Genomic DNA, 21070 nt, shown 5'->3' with positions numbered 1-21070 from the left:
AATTCAATCTTTTATGCCTGGATAATATTCCATTATATATATACAATATATATATTGTATATATATTCCAGTCTGTATATAATATTTTATTTATATATATATATATATATATATATATATATATATATATATATATATCACATCTTCTTTATCTATTTATCTATCAATGGACAGTTGGGTTGCTTCCGTAATTTAACATAATATAATGCTTCAATAAATATATATCTTTTCAAATTAGTGTTTTTATATTCGTTGGGTAGATACCCAGTAGTGGAATTACTGGATCATATGGTACTTCTATTCTTAATTTTTTTTAGCAACTTCCATACAGCTTTTCTACATTGGCTGCACCAGTTTGTTTTCCCACCAACAGTGCATGACTGTTCCTTTTTCTCTACATCCTCACAACTAGGGCTACATTTTTTAAAATACCGTATGCTATTAAAAAAGATATACTGTATGCAAACCATGAGAATCCTGTTGCTTAGTTTGTATCTAGAGTTCAAGGCATATTTTAGGGGAAGTACTGGTCAAGTTAGAAAGTACCTACAAGAGGGCAACTAGATTTGGCGGAGGGTTCTGAACTTCACACAAGGAACAACTGAAGTACCTGAGGAGATTCAACCCAGAGAAAAGTAATAAGAGACACAAAAACCTACCTCCATATAGTCAGTGGATCACTATTGATAAAGGCATTCCATTTGAGCACTTCCTCTGCATAAGGCACTGGACAAGACAATGAAGATGCAGCACTGAGCAAGAAAGCCCCAGTCCTTTTATCATGTCGAAGAGAAGATAGAGTTTTTCTGTGGCATTTCCCAGGTTATAGTGTAGCAGAGCAGAGCACAGATTCTGGAATCAGAGTACTAAAATCAAAGCCTGAGGTGGGCCAAATGGTGGCCCCAAAGAGACATGTCTGTGTCAGACAGAAGAGGAAAAAGACAGAGACAGCCATGTGAAAGAAATATGGCCACTTGGGGATCCCTGGGTGGCTCGGCAGTTTAGGGCCTGCCTTTGGCCCAGGGTGTGATCCTGGAGTCCCGGGATTGAGTCCCACGTCAGGCTCCCTGCATGGAGCCTGTTTCTCCCTCTGCCTGTGTCTCTGCCTCTCTCTCTCTGTCTCTCTCTCTCTCTCTCTCTCTCGAATAAATAAATGTTTTATAAAAAGAAAATTTTAATAAAAAAAAAAGAAAAAAATATAGCCACAAGCCAAAGAATGCCTAGAGCCACCAGAAGCTGGAAGAAGCAAGGAAGAATTCTTCCCTAAAGCCTTCCGAGAGAGGACACAACAGGCCTGAACTGTGACATTAAATTCCTTAAAAAAGGGGCACCTGGGTGGCTCAGCTGGTTGAATTCCTTAAAAAAGTACACAGGAGCTACCCTATGACCCAGCAATTGCACTAGCAGGTATTCACCCCAAAGATACAAATGTAGTGATCCGAAGGGGCACCAGCACCCCTGTTTATAGCAGCAATGTCCACAATAGCCAGACAAGGGAAAGAGCCCAGATGTCCATCAACAGATGAATGGATAAAGAGGATATGGTGTGTGTGTGGGGGGGGGGGGGGGGAATAATACTCAGCCATCAAAAAATATGAAATCTTGCCATCTGCAACAACGTGAATGGAACTAGAGAGTATTATGCTAAGCAAAATAAGTAATAAGTCAATCACAGAAAGACAACTGTCATATGATCTCACTCTTTTGTGGAATTTAAGAAACAAAGCAGAGGATCACAGGGGAAGAGAGGAAAAAAATAAAACAAGATGAAATCAGAGAAGGAGATAAACCATAAGAGACTTTTAATCATAGGAAACAAACTGAAGGTCACTGGAGGGGATGAGGTGGAGGGATAGGGTAACTGGGTAATGGAAAAAAAAAAAAAGAGTTGGGTTGATTAAAGAAAAAAGAAAAGAATGAAGTCTGAATCCTAAATCCTAATTCTCTCTATATTTCTAGCTCTGAGAATTTGAGCAAGTTACTTAACTTTTCTGGGTCTGTTTTCTTATCTGCAAAATGAAATTACAATAGTAATTAGTCAATATTTTGTGTAAACATGAAAAGCTATTAATAAATGTTATATCCAGAACAATGCAGGAAAAAAAAAGTACACAGGACATAATTTCTAAGCCACCATCCCTTAGATAAGAATGGAGTGGTTGCTCTTTATGCAAACTAGAACACGGCCTATCTCACAGGCAAAGCTTCTTTATCTTCAAAGAAAATAAACCTACCTTTATAATTCTCTCCCTTCTTGGATTCAGAATGTTTCAGACACTGCCAACTACACCCTGGGAGACGAAGTCAAAATGTCCAGCAGGCCAGGCAGTAGGTCTAGGAAATTAAGATATAGCTGCCTGCTCCTATTAGTGGTATTGCTGCAGGGCCAGAATATCACGGTTCATTTGGGCCTGGTTTGGCTGAAAAGATACACGTTTCAAATAAGGCTAGACAGGAGAATAGATAAATAAAACTATGGAGTATTCACATAATGGAACATTATACAGCAGTCAAACCAAATAAAGTAAAGTACAGAATAGTGTATATTGCATGTTACTTTTTTTGTAAAAAAAAAAAAAAAAAAAAAGGAAGAAAAGTAATTTATATACATATTTTCCTATCTACATTAAAAGATACTAAAAAAATTCAAAAGAAACTAACCAAAGTGACTACCCCAAGGGAAATGGGGGCAGAGATAGGGGGATGGGGGCAGGAATAGCAAAACCGTATCTTTTTCTATGGTTTTGATTTTTGAACCAGATAAATACAGTACCTACTCAGAAAAAAATTTAAGTCAGCTGAAACTAAAAAAAAAAAACAAAATAATGTTGTAACTCACATTGTGGGTAATAGTATAAAATGGTACATACAAAGAGGGCAATTTGATGATATATATCAAGGACTTTAAAACTGGACCTTGGACCTAGTGATTCCACTTCTGAAAGGAATTTAAGGAAATAATGAGAGATTTGTACACATGCACACACACACACACACCACACATAGAGATGTTCATTACAGAATTGTCATAGTTAAAATTTTGAAAAATTCCACAGGTAAAATAATAGAGAATCAGTCAAAGACATTAGGAAACATTCAAACAATTGAGTGTTACGCAGCTGTTAAAAATTATATTCTAAAACAAATACTTGGCAATAAAGAAAAATATTCAAAGCATATATTTGAAATGATTCATTAATTTTTCAGTAAAATTTGTAAAGCATCTACCAGGTGCTAGGTGCTAAGATGGATGATGATTAAAAAGGCCAGTTACGAGGCAGTACATCAATGGGTAATCCCATGTTTCTGTGTACTTATGACTAAACTAGAAGGATAAACACCAAAATGAGAGCAGTGATTACCTCCTGGTGGCAAGATTATGGGTGAAATATATTTTCTATAATGATCATACATTACTTCTGCAATAAGAGGGGAAAAAGGCATCACTTTTTAAAATCAGGCTAACAACTCCTAGGATCAAGAATGTATCACTTCCATCTCTCTTTGCTCTGCCCTCTCTGATTCCCTGAACACATACATGATGTCTGCTTCAGCCACAGCCATCCTGTGACCAGTCAGGAAAAGCCAGGAACACTGTAGATATGTCCCTGACATCGCTGAGCTGCTGAACTAGAGCCACAGCCAACATCCCTCGCCCCCTCCCCCATACATCTAAGCTCTCTTCTTCTGGGGAAGAAATGATCCTCTGTTTATTTAAGCCATTATGAGTCACGTTTTCTCTTACTTGCAGCTGGAAGCATTTTGCGCTAACAGGGTAACATACTAACTAATAAAGGGCCATGCGAAGGCTGGACCCAGCAGTCCAACATGTTTATTTTGATCACCAAGTAGAGCCTGAAGATTGACATTAATTACCCTGCCAGCTACTGGCTCCACAGTCTTCTCTGATGTCCTTGGGAAGCAGAAGCCAGGAGAAGCTATTAGTGGGGAGAAGCTGTTAGTGGGGAGTCTACATACACAGGGAGCAACACCTGCAGTGAAGTGTAGCTTACTGCCACCACTTATAATATGATCCAGCATTTCCACTTCCAAGAAGGTAGCCTAAGAATCATGAATGTGATGATGCATTCACATAAATATTCTTCATTAATATATATCAGAAATAGCAGTGGGAAAAGACAAATGCCAAACAATTGGAATAGGATGAAAAATAATCACACGGCCCCAACACTGGAGTACTCTGCAGTCATTAATGGCATGGGAACACACACACAATACGTTGATGAGTAAGAAACAGGTAACAAAGATACATGTGAAGTATGATCCCAATTTAGAAAACTAACAGAACCAACAAATATACACATGCAATAAAAAAGGATGGAAAAATTAACCTCTGAAATACTGACAGTACTAGCATGAGGGTGTGGAATGCCAATGTCATTTTTTATTTTTTGAACATTTCTGTCTTTTTTTTAATCTCCTAAAATAAATGTATTTTCTCATGCAGTTGGTAAGAAGTTTTTTTGTGTTTTTTAATAACCCCTTCTCATAGAATAATGTGAGTCCTCTGACCAAGATGTTGGTCTCATCAATGCCAACTTGGTCTAGTATCTCTGCCTGCAGATCCAACAGAATTAACAAGAAACAATTTACATTTGTGTTTTAAAAGCAGACTGATGCCAACAGCAGCAAGCTGAGATACAGAAAAAGATAGGGAAATTTTAGGTTTCCAAGTGAATTTGCATTACATAAATGCAGTATGTTTTCTTTAATTCCATAAATACAGTTTTGATGCTGCCAATTTGAGAAAAATATTGATGTTTCCTTAAATAAGTCTATTCTATATTGAAATTCATTCCCTTACATGAAATGGAATGATCTTGGAAACAATAAGAATGAATGCTGATGTGCTGTGTCATTGATAAAAAGCAAATCATTTACATCCTTGTCTTGATCCATTAGACTTCATTACACAGAAATAGTAGCTATCATGCAGGTCTGACCTTTCCACCATCTGAGGACAGCAGCCAGCAGAGCTCAAGCTCCTGAATCATATAACCTGGGTTCACATTCCCAGCCCTACCTCTGGCCAGCTAGATGTCCGTAAGCACTTACTCAACCTCTCTGAGTTTCAGTTTTCTCATGTATAAACACAGATAGTGAGAGTATCTACCTCGTGGAGTTGCCCTGAGGATGAAATGAGAGAATCCACACAAAGGTCTGAGTTTCAAACCCAACCCACAGTAATCTGATAAAAAGTAAGTTCTCTTTGAACATGGTATCAACCTATATGTGGAGATAGATCATGGACCTGGAACTTTTTGTTTTACTTTTAATAAAGTACTTTTTATTTATTAGAAGGTACAGTATATAACTGTTAAATGCTAATGCATAGCTTTGAAGGGAAAAAAAAGTCTCTTGCCTCATTTCTTCCTATTTTCCAGCTGTCATCCCCAGGGGTATCTGCATTCAAACATTTTGGTTATCCTCTCTTCTCACCATTTTACCATTTGAGATAAAGCTCTTTTCCAGTTTTACTGAGAAATCACTGGACATACATCATTGTAGAAGTTTAAGATATATAGCATGATGGTTGGATTTACTACATATATTGTGAAATGATTACCCGAATAGGTTTAGTTAACAACCATCCTGTCATACACATACAAGAGAAAAGGGAAAAAAAAATTCTCCTTGTGATGAGAACTCTTAGGATCTAGTCTCTTTACAACCTGCCTGTGTAGCATTCAACAGTCATCACGTTGTATGTGTCGGCCCTAGGACTTAGTTTGTCTTATAACTAACTGGAAGCTTGTACTTTTTGACAACTTTCTTCCCATTCCTTCTCTCCTGCTCCCTTCACCCCCTGCCTCTGATAACCACAAACCTGATTGTATTCTATGAGTTTAGTGTGGGGTTTTGGTTTCGTTTTTGTCTTTAGATCTCACAAATAAAAGTGAGCTCAAACAGCATTGTCTGTCTGTCTGATTTATTTCACTTAGCATGATACTGTCAAGGTCTATCCAGTCTCATTTTTATGGCTGAATAATACTCCAGTGTGTGTGTGTGTACGTGTGTGTGTGTATCATAACTTCCTTAATCATTCATCCATCAAGGGACACTTACATTGTTTCTGTATCTTGGCTACTATAAATAATTTTGCTGTGAGGGACACGTGGGTCTCAATAAGTTAACCATCTGCTTTGGGCTCAGGTCATGATCCCAGGGTCCTGGGATCCAGCCCACACCAGGCTCCCTACTTAGCTCCCTCTGCCTCTTCCCCTCCCCCATTTGTGCACACTCTCCCGCTCTCCCTCTCAAATAAAAAAAGTAAAATCTTAAAAAAAATAATGTTGCTACGAATACAGAGGGGCAGATATCCTCTCCAGTTAGTGTTTTCACAGCCTTTGTATATATGGAACATTAGATTCTGAAGAGGCTCCCATATTCTAAGAACTCATTTTGGATAGAGATACTTGACTTTGAAGTACAGATTTGATATCATTTATTCCCTAGGTTAAATGAGATGCTTAGAGAAAACGGTGGATCTTGCAGACCACTGAAAATATGCTTCAGCATGTGTATTAGAGAAAGTAACTACTCCCATTTGCCTTGTCCTATCTTACTCTTTTTAAAAAGCACTACTTTATTCTAGGTATTATGACTAATAATAAAAATGAGAGCTAAAATCATCACTAACATGTATTTGGTACTTACTGTATACCAGGAAGTATCCTACATATTTTCATGTATTATCTCAATCTCATAATTAACCAATGAAGTATGTTCTTATTGTTCCCATTTTTTAGATGAGAAAACCAAGACACAAAAAGACAGAAAAGTCCTGAGTCCAGATATAAACATAATATGTGACAATAACAAAATAATAACATAATGCAACAATAACAATGATACAGCACTGGATTTCCAAATGGCACCTCTTGTGCTTCAGACAACCTTATACTATTCCCAATGATAGATAAGAGACTAAGAACTAAAGTAGATTAGCTAATGTGAGATACAGGTTTGTCTGACCCCAATACCAGCCACTCCAAGCAACTGTCCCCCTGCCGAATGAATGAGGAAGGGCAGATATTCTTGACACTGTCCACTGGGGTTATAAGATGCTAGAGAGGTGCAGGACTTCAGACTCATCAGATCCATGCCCCTCACTTTACAGGTATGGAAAGGGAGGCCCAGGGAGAGGACAAGACTTACATAAGGCAGTGAGAGCCAAAACTAAAACCCAGGCCTCCTGACTCCCCGCACCTCATCTTTGTGATGACCCAGTGAGGCCTTTTCACATGGGGTTGGCCATATGAGACATTGTGAAAGCAGGAAGGGGAAAGCCTGACCGCTTCATAATGATGGTGCCAGCCTGTTGTCTCTCCCACCGTTCCCAGCTGATTCTGGAGACTGCTGCATATGCTTCTGGCATTTAGAACTCGGAAGAGTGAAGAAGCTGGGGAAGGAATCCACAGCCAACACAGAGAGCTCCCAGTGCCATTCCATGATCTACAAGAGCCAATTCCCAGTATGATTCTCCTAAAGTTGAACTGGAGGAAGAAAGTGGCTCTGGCAACATACAGGTCTCTGTTGTAGACACAAGACACAAACCAGCCCAAGTCTTTGAGAACATGATTGAAATGAGCAAGACCCCTGAATCTTTTCCAACTAAATGCATACCTTTCCTAGCTTTTGTGATGGATAAAAATAATTAAATTGTCCCACAGAGAAATTTTTTAAAAAATAGTGTTTTTGGAGGTGTTGAATTAAAATTCATTCAGTATTATGTAATCCTTCAAATACAACGGTTGTTTACTCTGCTTTGATTTCTAAGCTTCCCTTTGATGACAAATATTAATATTTATCATTTTTCTGATGTTGGACTAATGAGAATCTTAAGTGTTTATGAGAAGGCATTTAAATATTACAGTACGGTGAATGTGTTTGTTTTCTGATTCATATTCCTCTGTCTTAAACATCAACCAGCATTTATTTTTTTGTGCTGAATCCTGGGTGGCTGTTCATCAACATTTTCAGTAAGCTTTATATGGCCAGAACTGATGGCTTCTACATTTATTTGATGACCAAAGAGAACATGACAGTCCACCAAATAACACAGTACTATGGGAAAGATGTAGCTCTGATTTTCAAAGTGAAAATTGGCACCCATGTGTACAACTACCAGCCAGCAAAAGTAGACAGAGCTACCTTCCAGGTTTAATCAAGATAATATTTATTGAGTGCTAATCACATGTCAGGCACTGTGCAGGGGCATGCTTCACATCAACCCTCTCATTCGATTCTCACAACAACTAAGAGCTAAGTAGTATTATTGTCTTCATTTTACATAAAAGAAAAATGCAGACAGGCTGAGTACTTTGTTCAAGATTATACAGCTAATGAGAAGCACAGACAAGAGGAACACCTGTGTGGCTCGGTGGTTGAGTGTCTGCCTGTGGCTCAGGGTGTGATCCCGGGGTCCTGGGATTGAGTCCAGCATCAAGCTCCCTGGAGGGAGCCTGCTTCTCCCTCTGCCTGTGTCTCTGCTTCTGCCTCTCTCTCTGTGTGTCACATGAATAAAAAAATAAAATCTTAAGAAAGAAAGAAGAAAGAACAAAAGAAGAAAGAAAGAAAGAAAGAAAGAAAGAAAGAAAGAAAGAAAGAAAGAAAGAAAGAAAGAAAGAGCGAGCAGGAATCAGTCCTCAGAGCCAGAGAGTAGGCTCTTATCTCTTAACTCCCAGCATTTGAAAATTCCTCTTATCTGTACAGCATAAATGGCCATCTGCATGAAGCAGCAGCCTTCAAGGCAACTCAGAAGACTTTCAGATCTTGATGGCAATGATGAGACAGAACATCCTGTCCATCACAGGCCATGCGTTGCTTCACGTACAGAGACAGAGCAAGATCCACACCTTCAGGGAGCAAACTTCTAAAGAGGGAAAATAGACATTAACATAATAAACAAGGCACTCTCTCCAGTAAGGGGAGGAAATGGGAGGCTGTACAATTCAGGAAATGGTAAGAGGAGCTGAGGTCCAGGACTTTAACACATTTCACTTAACTCTGCCCTCTATGGAACCAAGACTTAGCTAACAGAGAAGTAATGGAGCAGAGCCCAGAAGTAGGAAGCACAGTGTGAAGTTCAACATCAAATTCTAAGTTAGGGACCAGGTGCTGAGCACGTGGCATCAGCAAAAGAGCCACCACTCCTGCCCTCACAGAGCTTACAGTCTGGAGGGAAGAGGGCACTGATCAAAAATAGAGGTTAAATAAAGGCTGAAAAAAAGTATAAGAAGTCAAGGAAGCTAAAAACACAGGAACAATTAACCTACAGAGGACTAAGGGAAAAGGTCATCATTCTGCTGACTCCATCTGTGACCCAGAGCAAGTCATTTCCCCTCTCTAGAACTAAGTCTTCAAATTTGTAAATAGAAGGGACAAGACTAGGTGAATCCAACAAACTTCCTTCAAGCTTCCTTCCAGCCTATAAAAATTGTACCTTATCTCTTCTTCCACCCACCCACCCACCTACCAATAGACCCCAAACTGCTCTTACTTCCTAGTTCTCTTTTGTTCTCTGTTCATCTGCACCCTTCAAGCAAGGGCTCTGTTCTTGAATTTCATTGCCATGTGGCAGTTCAGGAGGCATATGGGTCTGACAGCCCATCAGAGGCAGAACTGGGTGCAGCAAACACTCTGCCCAGAACCCAAGTGAAGGCAATGAAAAGGGACGGAGTTAAACACATGGAATGCAGTGTCCAGAGAGCATGTTAACAGATAAAAAAGAAGACTTTTAATGGCAGGCACTAGGGAGGCATCAGCCAGGACCATAGCTGATGTTTTGACAAGAGGGAAGGAGAAAAGTGGAAGCAGGTGCTCAGAGACGTGGGTCAACAGAAGGAAGACCTGGGCAGAGCAAGCCTCCAACCACAGTACTGAGGATCAGGAAGAGGGCCATCACCCAAAGAATACAGTCCAGACTCCATCCTTTGATCTTTAGGCCCTGTGCAGCCAGACCAACCTCACCCAGTGCCAGCCCCTCTTCAATCTCTATGGTCTACCACAGATGCTTCTCTCATCCCTTTGAGCATGTCAAGCTCTTTCCCCATGTAAGCCCTGGGCACGACCTGGAATGCCACTTCACCAGCTCTTCATACAGCTCCTTCTTGCTCATCCTTTACTTAGGTCTCAGCTCAAATATCATCTCCTCCTCCCTGGCTACCCTACCTAAATAGGTTACCCATCCCCTTTTTGCTATCACAGTACCTTAAACTCTTCCTTCCCAGTACTTGGCATCTTATAATTACATCTGTTTGCCCAAGTATTGTCCATGTCCCCCACTGGACTCCTCAGGGCAGGGAATGTCCCCACCTTGTTCACTGATGTAGAACCACAGCCAGCACAGTGCCTAACATATAACAGGCCTCGGTAAATGGTTACCAAGTGAATAAATCAATGATGAACAAGGGAATGACTCACACACCCAATAAGAACTGGCAAGAATATAGTTGGAGATTAGGTACAGAAAGTGGGATACCAGGCCGATCAGAGATTGTCCAGACAGGAACCCAGGGAGATCCACAGTCAGAGCAAGCAGCAGCATCAAGTCGGATTTGCTACTGCACCTGTTAGCAGGCTATCATCCCATGTTCCACCTGCCTGCTTACCTTAACTTCCAGATATTACTTCCAGATCCTGAACCCACTCTCTGCTTACCTGCCACTAGTGTGAGCAGCCCCTTCATACCAAGAGAGTCTCACAGAAACCTGGCCAACCCGAAGTAACAGAAGCTGCTATGCAGACCTCTCATATCCAGTGATTAGTATTCATAATCATGAGAATAACTAATACATGCCAAGGGCGTTAGACATACAGCCTTAGTCAGCTACCACTATAACCCCCAATTTAAAGGTGAAGAAACAGACTTAGTCTAGAAACCTACCAATGGTCGCACATCTGGTAAATGGTAAAGCCACATGCCTTAGGTTTAAAGATCTGGATTTCTGAGCTCAAAAATAATAAAAATGTAAAATAAAATAACAATAATAAAAATAAAAGCTAATGTTTACTAAGAAATCCCTATATGAGAGATGCTGTGCTAAAATTTTATATGAATTATCCCATTTTATTCATATCTACCTATGAGGTACATACTACTATGCCTATTCTAGAGAAGAAAATAAAATTCTGCAAAGCAGAACAACTTGCCTAAGATCACCGTCAGCCTACAGCAGAGCAACACACGTATTTGTGAACTCTAAACAATGCTATTCATTACATTAAAACAGAATGGTAACAGAGTAGGAGCCATAAAGAACCAGAACCTTGCCTTCCAAGTGCCTTCCATGGACCAGTAGCATCTGCAACACCTGGGAGGAGCTTGTAAGAAATGCAGAAGCTTCTGGCCTCATCAGGACCTTTGCATACAGTTTCAGCCAGTCCTCAACCCAGGAGTTGGACACAGCTGTTTCGTCTGTGCTAGGAAGCCAAACACAGTTAATTCCTCTAGGCCAGGGAAGTGTTGGCTAGTTGCCTCTTGGAAGTTCAAGAGCTGAGAGAAAGCCATAGCTTCGAAGAAGCTTTCTGCCCTGGTCAGAGGGGCCAAGAAACAGCCTCAGCTGCAAATTTATCTGTGGCCACTGGCTGCCTTGCTCTTACCCACTCAATCAGCAGATCCTAGCAACTGGGATTTCAAAGTGCAGTGGCCACCTGCTATTTATATAGCCCAGTATCACTTCCCCTTTTATGAAGGTACCAGCACCTCCCATTACTCAGGGTCTCTGTGTTACACCCATGCAGGCTGTGCACTGCACAACTCCAGAGGGAACCATTCACATACATATTTGTAAAAACAAAAAACTACCCAGAGCACCTGGGTGGCTCAGTGATTGAGCATCTCCTTTGGTGCTTGATCCTTTGGTCCTGAGATCAAGTCCCACGTCAGGTTCTCTGTGGGGAGCCTGCTTCTCCCTCTGCCTATGTCTCTGCCTCTCTCTGTGTCTCTCATGAATAAATAAAATCCTAAAAAAAAAAAAAAAAAAATTTCCATCCCCCTCCACCTATCTTTTTGGTTGTTAAAGGTCTTCATAGGCTCTGCATTTATTTCTACCTTTCTGTTGCTTTTTCCTGCCCTCTTTAGGATCACTACCTCTCCATCTACCAGCTTCATTCCTGGGAGAATCTGAACAGGAATTGCCCGTGTTCCAGGGTTGAGAGAAACAACCTTACTCCAGCAGGTCCTAGCCCTGTCCTCTGTCTGTCCTCGGGACTCCACGCACATACACAAACTCCTGCTTCTGGGCATCATTTAAACATCTCCTGGCACAACCAAGCCAACCAAGCAGGTACAGTCCTGCTTTATTTAATGTGGAGACGTTTTGGGGTTTTTTTTCTTCCAAAAATGAAGACACGGGAAGAAGACTTGAAGTCTTGCAGAAAATGAAAATTTTGTTCTTACCATATAGCACACACTTCAGTGATTAAATGGCTGCAGACCATACTCTCCTCCAAACTGCCCAACTAAAATATGCGTGCATTAAACCTCATGAGGGAGTACTGATACTTCCACATTATCTATGATGGGTTTTAACTCCAATAGCTGTGAGTCTGAGAAACTGCAAAATACACTGCATTTTAATGGAAATCTTACTATCAATAAAAAGAGGTAAATCCATAACAAGGAACACTAATAAACATATAAATAGACCCAGAAAGAGTCTTTAAGTTCCAGTATACTGTCAAACGTGTGCCTTCTGCAAAACTCTTAGCAAGTTTCTCATTTTTCTCTTCTATTCCCACTTATACATCATTAAAAGAAAACCTTGGCCTACGTACAAAATAATCCCTAAAATATGTAATTTTTTAACTGTATTTTAAACCCTCCAAGAAAAACACTTTTAAAAATTTTTTCTATTAAGTCAACACAGTAGAAAAATAAAACTACTACATTGTGAAATGACCTCCTAGTGAGTAAAAAAGCTCAGGAAAGGCTGAAAAACGAAATTATGGTTCGGGGTAATAGAAATTCAGGCCAAGAATGCTCCCAGATGCTGGATATAAGATTTTAAATGTAAATATTCAGATGCAAACAAACCTAAGGATATACATTTTCTGTAAGGAAAAAAAAAAAAAAAACGTTTAAGAGGAAAGGACCCCCATATATTATGGAACACCCAGCAAATTAAAGATATTTCATCGAACTCACCTAATTATTCTGCCCTGAAATGGAGGGTGAGGGTAACTATTAAAAAAATTAAAAAGGAAAGTAATCTTTATAACAGGTAGCCTCGCTGGAAGCCTTCATTTCAGGCTACTGAATTAGAATTTACAAATGTTACTGGTTAAGCCTCACGTTAGGCCTGGAACCTACTTAATTTTTTTTTTAATAAAAATTTAAAGAATGTTACTGGTTAAAATGGTTTGTAGTTTATCTGAACAACAGTTTAAACCTTTACAATAATGCAGCCACAGCTCATGAAAGCACGTAACTCAGTTTCTTTCTTTGGAACGTAGTTGTAATGGTTAATAATTTTTTTCCAGCTATGAAGAATAAAACAAACTAAATATCAGGGAGAGAAACAAAGCCTGAACAAAATTGAAAATCCTAATTCAAGTGAGCACACATAGAGATACAAGGGCAGGGTGTGGGGAGGCCTTGGGTTTCACTTCAAGGAAAACCCAGGACACAACCTATAGTTAGTTCATCAGATTCCAGGAGAGCTTTGTGTCAAGGCTTATCATCTCTTTCACACCCAAAGTCTTAAAAACGCTCCTTTCTAGATATTTCCTTCCCCACAAAGGCCTTTCACCTATTAGATTGTACCTGATTCATTTCAAGATGTTCTGTTGTTAGAATCTATGCTTCTCATCCTAAATGCACTTCAGAATCACCTGGGAAACTTAAAAGGGAAGCTACCAATGCCTACCTCCCGTCCACACTCTTATTCGATTGCTCTGGATGGGACCAGCGCCAGGTGACTTGAACTTGTACCGAGGGCTGAGAACCACGAGTTGAAAAGCACTCCAAACAGGTTAAAATTATGTAAAGAAGGAGGCACTATAATTGGGCTTAAATAAATTTACATGAGGAGGCAAAGTGCCTCAAATTCCCACCTTAATCAGTTATAAGATGGTACTTTAAGAATCCCAGGGTAGGTTGTTTTTTTTTTTTCCATCAAATTGAGACAGTCTCTTATGGGAGAAATGTATCTAGTTGCCCATAATACTCAAGTTTTTACCAAGGATCAAAGAATTTCCTCACTTCACATGTGAGACAGAAACAAAAACAGCACAATTAGAAGTGATCCATTTCAGGGGTGCCTGGGTGGCTCAGTCAGTAAAACAACTGACTCTTGATTTCAGCTCAGGTCATGATCTCAGGGTCATGAGATGGAGCCCTGCTTCAGACTCCACACCGGACATAGAGCCTATTTAAAATTCTCTCTCTCCCTCTCCCTCTGCCCACCTCTCACAATAAAAATAAAAAATAAAAAAAATTTTTAAAAAGTGATCTATTCCATGTAATAATTTAGTATTCAAAATATGATTTTACGAGATGCCTGGGTGGCTCAGTGGTTAAGCATCTGCCTTTGGCTCAGGGTGTGATCCTGGAGTCCTGGGATGGAGTCCCACATCGGGCTCCCTGCATGGAGCCTGCTTCTCCCTCTGCCTGTGTCTCTGCCTCTCTCTCTCTCTGTGTGTCTCTCGAATAAATACATAAAATCTTTTAAAAATATATGATTTTAAAAACATGGAACAGGGTGCATGAAGTTGTCGTTTTTGTTAATAACAATAAGAGTAGGGATCCCTGGGTGGCGCAGCGGTTTAGCGCCTGCCTTTGGCTCAGGGCGTGATCCTGGAGACCCGGGATCGAATCCCACATCGGGCTCCTGGTGCATGGAGCCTGCTTCTCCCTCTGCCTGTGTCTCTGCCTCTCTCTCTCTCTCTCTCTCTCTCTCTCTGTGTGACTATCATAAATAAATAAAAATTAAAAAAAAAAAAAACAATAAGAGTATATTCAAAGCTACCATTTGAGTGCCCAGTTATGTAAATATTCAGATACAAACAAACCTAAGGACATACATTTTCTGTAAAACAAAAACAAAAACAAAAAAACGTGGGAAACCTGGGTGGCTCAGCAGCTGAGTGGCTGCCTTTGACTTGGCATGATGGGGGGGTGGGGTCTGGGCTCCTGCAGAGAGCCTGCTTCTCCCTCTGCGTGTGTCTCTGTCTCTGTCTCTCTCTGTGGGTCTCTCATGAATAAATAAAATCTTCAAAAAAAAATAAAATAAAGAAAATAAAAGTTTAAAAAGAAAGGACCTCAATATATTGTTAAAATTAAGTTAAAATTTAAAATACCACCCCACAATAGGAATTATTACCTCTGTTTCACAGATAATAAGGAAACTGAGGCTCGGCAAGACTAGGACACTTTCCCCAGAGCCACCCTGCAAGTGACTGGTAGAATCAAGACTAGCATCCAGGTCTTTGGCTCCCTAGGGTCCATTCTCTTAACCACTACCATCTCTCATCTACACCTCTCAAGACTCTCCTCAGTACTTGCTCCACAAAGTTACAGCCCACGGACCAGCAGTATCAGCCCATTAGAAGTCCTGAATCTCTGGCCCATTCCAGATGTACTAAAGCAGAACCTGCAGCTTCAGATCAACAGGAGATTGATATGCATATTAAAGTCAAAAAACACAGGCCTACATGGACAAGTCTCTCTCACAAACTCATCGTCTTTACTGCATCCATACTTTTAAAGAAGAAATCCTATCATTTCATTTCCCAGTGGTTTCCCAAATGCCCTTGGAATAAAGTCCAAAATGCTTTCACAATACAGGTAACTGGACTCTGTGGAAGATTGCTGGTGCCTCCCTATCCTCTCATGTTCCCTCATCCAGTGATTTTTATATCCCAGACAGAAATCTTTCTGCTCCTCAAATCCCAGGATCTCCCTCTTCCTTTCCTATCTGCTCCTCAAATCCCAGGATCTCCCTCTTCCTTTCCTATCTTCCTCCCTCCCTTCCCTCCTTCCTGCCTTCCTTCCTTCCTCCAAGCCCTTCCCCGCCTAAAACTGATCACCACCCACCACCGCGACCAATTCCATGTTGGCCACATTCACCACTGCATCTCCTGCGTGTAATCGTGCCCCACCAACACAGAGCTAGGAGCAGGGTAAATGTGCTGAATACATCCGTGCTTAGGCTACTGAGGGCTTCTGATGTTCCCTTTGTCCATTTGCTCTTTGCTCTTTCCTGTTTCTCCTTCCCTGTGCCCTACACCTCTCTTCTCTCACTGAACCTCATCAATAACCTCGTGGCTGTTGGAGTTGTCAGCTTTCGAGAGACACACTACCATGTCCACATGTCCATTGCCCTAGGGTTATTCACCAGCAGGGTGATGACTGTTTCATTTTAACCCAGAGACAACTGGAATAGGCCCAGCCCTTTCCAGAAGTAGACAGAAGGCTCCACTGACAGGGGCAGGCCACTTTTCAATCTGAGATTTAATATATAGATGGAACCATAGATCAAGGACCTCTCAGCAGGCAATGTAAAGTCAAAAGCTTCACTATTTCTCTACCCACACAAAGAGTATCACTGTGCTGACAAGATCGATTATCAAAGTTGTGGGTAACTTCATACTTTAAATATGATGGCCAACCTTGCTATTCTAAGAAACCAAATGGCAAATCTTTTCATAAAGCAGATACCTGCCTCAAGTTGAAATTGTGGATAAACCTGATACATTTTCATATATTGTTTTCATTAATAACAAAAATAAGAGCTACTATTCATCTATTGAATACGAACTGTTGAGTGCATGATAACATGCTCAAAGTTTTAAAAACATTCTCTTATTTAATCTTTATCATCACTTTATGAGGTAGAAATGCTTATTATCCATATTTTACAGAGGAAACCAATAGCTAAGTAACCTGCCTCTTAGGGCAGGGCTGGGATTTAAATCATAGGCCTCCAGACTACCACTCTCTATGGCTTCTTTGCTATGTTTTGCTATTTGGATCACTTTCTCGTCTGAGAAATCATAGACATGGACATTCCCAAAGAAACAGCCCCTTGGAAGATGACCTCAAAGGCTGAGATTTTTCTTCGCAGTGTAGACATTGAAAGGAAAGCAACCTGCTACATCTTCTATTTCAAAGTATTTCTATCTTAAAAGAGATTCAAGAAAAAGATGTGGGAACAGAGCTCAGGGGTGCTTATGAACACAATTTCACAAATATTTTTTCAGCATCTACCAGTGGTCAGCCATGTGCTAGAAGCTGAATGATCAGACTGTTAGCTAGGAGAGCGCTGGGCAGGGCAGGGGGTACAGAAAGCAATGGGGAAAATATTTCCCATAAATACTGTTTCAGAAATGTTTAGCCAATAATTTATAAAAATGTTAGTTTATTATCTAATTATGTAGAAAGCTTCTTTCACGCACAGAAGGTGAGATACCTGCTTTATTATCTGTGACTATGTAATTGAAAGGGACAATGTGTCTTCTAAACAGAAGTTTTACATAATTCTAGTAACTCATGTGTTCCCATATTAGAGGGCTAGACTATAACTTGTATAAATGCAAACAGTGTCAGATTTTGTTCTCAAGGACCTGAAAGAACGAAAGAGAAAAAAACCACTGGGAGCCAAAATGAGACATTCCCAAAATAGAAAGGAAGCACTTTGAAGCTGCATGTATATACAAATAAAGAGAGGAGAAATATTTCCGAAAGTATTTCATCAAGTATTTACAGAGATATGGATAGGATGAGAACACCAAGTAAAAGAAATCATGAGCCTGAAAGGTCACATACAGTACTATGAGGCCTCCAGGAACCTGGCTCCTTGCAGAAACAACATGCCTTTGACACAAGGCCATGACATAAAGACCATGGATCTCTCTCCTCATTTACAAAATGAAGGACTTAGAATAGGTGGTTTTTAAGTTCCTTCTAGCCCTACTTTAGCACTTTAATCCATGTGGCCCTTACACACAGAGATGAGCATATAAAGATTCTCAAAAAACATTTGTTGAATTAATGAAACATTACAACCTTACTACTAATAAGAAAAGAGACTTTACAACAATTGGTCCTGGCCTGTGGCCTACAAAGAATAAATTAGGAGAGCAACCATTTCCTAAACAGCTTCACATCTGGTGCTCCTTCTAGCTGACTGCTGATAGAATGAAAATAACCCTGGACTTGGAAATAAGACACTTGGGTCTAGTCTCATCCCTGACACAAACCAACTGTGTGACCTTGGGCAAATGGCTTTACCACCTGGGCCAGTTTCCTCATCTCTAAAATAAAGGTATTATAAAGCTATATATAGCTAACATTTGTGGAACCTTTACTATATGCCAGGAACTGTTCCAAGATCTTTGCCTTAAATTTAAATAATCTCAAAGGTTTTTTGCAGCTCTAACATTTAGTCTGACTACAGAGAAAAAACATGGTATAATGGAAGGATTCCAAACTCTGTACTCAGAAACGTCAGGCTCCCTCTCACTGTTGGGTGGCATCTTTTTTTAAGCAGTGACTGTTGGAAGACTGGGTTGCAATCTGAGGACTTCTTGTCCCTCGATGAGTTAATTTGGACAGGTTGCTTAACTAAAACTTTGTTTTCTAATATGTGAAAAGCATGTAAAATGGTTATGTCTCTCATGTAGCTTTTGAGTTATAGTTATAAAAGTTATAATAGTAACTATATTATAGTAACTATATAATAGTAACTATATTATAGTAACTATATAATAACTATATAATAGTAACTATATAATAGTAACTATAATACTAGCTATATAATAGTAACTACATAATAGTAACTATGTAATAGTAATATATATATTATTATAGTAGTATATATTATATAATATATATTATAGTAATTATATATATTATATGTTATAATTATATATATTATATATTATAGTAATATACATATTATTAGAGTAACTATATAACAGTAACTATATAATAGTAACTATGTAATAGTAACTATATTATAGTAACTAATAGTAATTATACAATAATATAACTGATATATTACAGTTATATATAGTTATATATAATATATAATATAGCTATAAAAATTAATATAATTTTTATTATAATTTATATTAATTTATACAATAAATAGTATAGTAATAGTAATTTATATTAATAAATACATATTTATTTTATTACTGGGTGTGTGACCGTGGACAAATCACCTTCTAAAGGTTTTTCCTTATCTACTGATGGGAGAGGTAGTGTTATGAAAAGAAGTAATGTAAACATTCTGTAAATTGAAAAAAAAACAACAAACAAAAAAACATTCTGTAATTTGTCGAGTGTTAGCTGTGTTTGAAAACATGCATATTCCCTAATACTTGGAAAAGCGTATACAATACTCTCCTAAGGCTTGTAACAGCATACACAATCAATGACAACGACGACAACAATAATAAAAGACATCTTTACAAGACACATCTCTCCAGTCCCCCAACAACAAAGGACAGCTTTCCTAAGCATCTCTCTAATCCCCGCTCGCCGCAGGTGGACACAGCGGCTGGCCCTCAAGAACGCAAGGCCACATGGAAGTTGTAGTTCCGAATCACACAGCGGACCCCCAGAACGGCTGGAAGTGAGACTTCATCTCCCAGGAGACACCTCGCCGCACCAAATGGCACGCTGGGAGATGTTGCTCCAACCTGCCGGGAAACAAGCAGCGGGACTCCAACTCCCAGAAGCCTCCGCTCCTCAGGCCGCGGGCGGTAAGATGGAGCCGGAGAGGGAGGTTACAGGTACACCACCTGCCTAACAGGTGCGAGTAGGGGCCTTTCTCAGTAGCCCCAGGCACAGCACGGGGCAGCGCCTTTCTACAACCACCACTGGGATGGATCATTCTCTGCCGGCCCCCAGCCCATTTCTTGAGAGATCCGGAAAAATAAAGTAGCAAGCTTGCAAAGGGGCCGACTTTCACAAACGGAAACGGGACCTCCTTTCGCTTTCGGCTCCAGCTAGCATCCTTGGGCCACTTGGGCAGAGAACTTTAAGCTCTTTTTTTTTTTTTTTTTTTCCCCAAGATAAAACACCATGAGTGGCTGGTCCGAGGTCCAACACAAGGAGGAGCATTTCGATCCTGGAGAGGAGCCTCCAACTTCGGTCCCCCTCCCCCCTCCCCCGGCCCCACACGGATAGACCTTTAAAAATCCCCGCATATTTTTATACAAAAACTATATTCATCCATAAATAGTCCAAACGGGTGGTCATGGAGTTCCCCCACCGTAAAGAATCCAGTGCGGTGGCCAACTACACCGCCAGCCAGGTACGGCTGCTGGGGCGTCCCTGGAACCCCGCTGGCATGACCCCGTGCCTCAGTTTACCCTCTTACGCAGCACATGAGGGGCGGGCTAGGGTTAGGGCTGGTGGTCAGAATGGGTCCTCGGGACAGACGCCCCCACCCCCTGCACACACACACCCTCACCCTCTAGGAGCTGTGCGAGCCAGTCCCCGCCCCATGGGACCACGGTGGGGCGGGGGTGGGGGGGGGTGTAAGGACCAGACGCGCCTGGAAACCAAGACCCGCACCCCAGAAACACTCTTCGACTGGGGCTTGCCCCTGCCCCTACCTTCCAAGATCTTGGCAGCTGGGAAGTGAAAGGCAGAGGGAGGGAGCGCGGGGCAGGAGCGGCGCCTGGGCGTGTGCCCACTGGGGTGGCCACCTGAGGGACCCGGGAACTGGAGGGCAAAAAGTCCCACGACGGGACGGAGCGGAAGGCGGACTACAATTCCCAGGTGGCGCCGCGGTGGCGAGGGGGCGGGACCTAGGATGGCCGCGGGCTTGAGGACAGAAGCGAGGGCCAATAGGCATAAAGTATGCGCCTAAGCCGGGCCAATCAGAAGCTATAATGACAGTGACGCTGAATAAGGGGTGCAAAACATTGTTTCCCCAAGGGAAGCAGCTGGGGTGTGAACATCCTTGCAAAGGGGTTTTTGTCATGAACTTCACAATCTCGTTTTTTCGAAATGGCAAAAGAAATAAGATTCTTCAGGCTATGCTGATTTTTTTTTTTTTCCCTCCTTATTTCCTCCCAAACGTGTTGAGCT

At 40.7% G+C, this 21070-nt stretch overlaps 1 protein-coding gene across 14 annotated transcripts in view; it reads right to left on the bottom strand.

The window, feature by feature from the left end:
* The window catches only part of FHIT (fragile histidine triad diadenosine triphosphatase), a 1383460-nt gene extending 1362687 nt beyond the window's left edge, over positions 1-20773 (bottom strand). For 5 of the 14 annotated variants that reach the window (XM_077858265.1, XM_077858263.1, XM_077858262.1 and 2 more), the window contains exon 1: positions 20593-20771. The gene's annotated coding sequence lies outside the window, so the exon portion shown is untranslated. Of the gene's footprint in view, positions 1-10233; positions 10349-20592 lie in introns of those variants that run through there. The other 9 variants (XM_077858259.1, XM_077858258.1, XM_077858260.1 and 6 more) reach the window with 4 other exon arrangements.
* Positions 20774-21070: the final 297 nt, after the last annotated feature.

The sequence above is a fragment of the Canis aureus genome, chromosome 19 (genome assembly GCF_053574225.1).
Source record: "Canis aureus isolate CA01 chromosome 19, VMU_Caureus_v.1.0, whole genome shotgun sequence".
NCBI lineage: Eukaryota > Metazoa > Chordata > Mammalia > Carnivora > Canidae > Canis > Canis aureus.
The sequence above is the reverse complement of the archived record's forward strand: the minus strand, read 5'-3'. Positions and strand labels throughout refer to the sequence as shown.